The sequence below is a fragment of the Panicum virgatum genome, chromosome 2N (assembly GCF_016808335.1).
Source record: "Panicum virgatum strain AP13 chromosome 2N, P.virgatum_v5, whole genome shotgun sequence".
NCBI lineage: Eukaryota > Viridiplantae > Streptophyta > Magnoliopsida > Poales > Poaceae > Panicum > Panicum virgatum.
In genome coordinates this window covers 7,623,136-7,624,942 of record NC_053146.1, presented here as the reverse complement: position 1 = coordinate 7,624,942, position 1,807 = coordinate 7,623,136, and the positions used below count along the sequence as shown (strand labels likewise).

The window sequence follows — 1,807 nt, the reverse complement described above, 5'->3', positions numbered from 1 at the left end:
TATTGTGGCCAATGCAGGACAACAACTAATCACACATCCAAGAACACCAAAAGGAACACCGTGTCGCCCCACGCACCGTGTTCATTTCACCATGAGCCATGTACATCTCCGATGTGTCTGGTGGCTCATGACAAATAAGAAAGCATGGTGAAAACAAACTCCAGTAAGTTGGTGCTAGATATTTTCTGAAATCCAAATGTGTATGCTATGTAAATCATGATCTTGCTCTATTTTCTGAGTCTCTGAGATGGTGAACTTTTGTGCTCATGTCCTTTTGCCCTTATTACTCAATTTGTTGCCAATATTGGTCAATGAACACATGATAGCACTACCATCGAGTAGCATTATGTTTGTTCACTCCACGAAAGGATAGATTAACCTCTTATTACACGACAATCGCAAATGTTGACAAAAGGTAAGTTCTTTTTTGTATGTGCAATTTCATTAGCATGTAAATGTGATATTTCAAGATTTTCATGGGCCCCTTCTTTGCACCACGAAGGAATAAAACTTGGTTGAATACTTGAAGGTATTATTATTATTATTATTATTATTATTATTATTATTATTATTATTATTATTATTATTATTATTATTATTATTATTATTATTAAATTTAAAGTTGATTTTTGTTGGGGTGCGCCAAGACCAAGCAATAGTGCAATGCTAGGGCGACACGTGACAGCCAAGGTAGCAAACTACCATGGTAGGCTCTTCCCCATAAAAAATAAAATTAATATCGTTGTGAGGACAGGGCCTCACATATCAGATATTAAACTGATAAGAACAGATACTACACTTGATCTTAGCCAAAAGGCCGAGAAAGGTATGAGTTGCAATCTGGCTGCGCCCATTGTTTTGTATCCTGCTCCACGAGCTTAGCTGAGCTCGCCTCGCGATGCGGTACTAATTACGGAACTAACGATGTTACGTCTCGGTGAGGAAAAGCGCGGCCACTTTTTTTGAGCCAGATTTCTAGTGAAGATCCTTTCAGCCCATGTTCGCGGCCCATTATCCTCGCACAGAAAAGGGATGGTCCAAATCTCCTGATGGGCTTCCTGGTCGAGAGGTTCGCGGCCCATTGTCCTCGCACAGAAAAGGAGTTTTTTTATTTTTTTTATTTTTTTCGATTTATCAAAAATATATATCAAATTTTTTTTGCAAAATTGTCACCCTGCCGCCGGTTCGTTTGGCGGTAAGTAGATACCGCCAGATGAACCGGCGGTAAGGGTTCTGCCCCACCGCCTGACAACACATCGCCGGTTCATCCGGCGGTAAGAGACTAGGCCAATGGGCCTTCGTGGGCCGGTAACTTACCGCCGGTTGAAACGGCGGTAGCTGGCTCTTACCGCCAGATGAGCCGGCGGTAAGAATCTACCGCCGGACCAACCGGCGGTAAGGCCCCCCTCTTAATCCCGCCCGCCCGCCGCCGCCCGCTCACTCCCCGGGTCGCCGCCCGCCCGCAAAGCGCCGCTCGCTCTCGCGCGCCGCCGCCCGCCAAGCCCCGCGGCCCGTCCGCTCCGCCGCCCGCGTCGCGGCTGGTGAGGGCCGGCCCCCGCGCACCGGGGTTTGGCCGACCAGCGCTCCCCCGGCCACGCGCTCGCCCTTTGGTTCGCGCGCCCACTAGTGTGTCAGGTATATTTTAAAATTTAGTTTCACTAACAATAATTTGTAGATTAGTATTATAAATATTAGTGATTTAGATATAGTTTTAGATGTAGAAATAGTTTTAATAAATATTAGTGATTTACGTATAATTATTTTTAATATGAAATCGTAGAACATGAAATTGAAAATATTAGTTTAC

General features: G+C 44.8%; 1 non-coding gene across 1 annotated transcript; it reads right to left on the bottom strand.

Moving 5' to 3' along the window:
* Nucleotides 1-632: 632 nt before the first annotated feature.
* LOC120663193 lies at nt 633-830 on the bottom strand. The gene has a single exon (XR_005670411.1). It is a non-coding gene; the product is annotated as a U2 spliceosomal RNA (small nuclear RNA).
* Between the last annotated feature and the right edge of the window lie 977 nt (nt 831-1,807).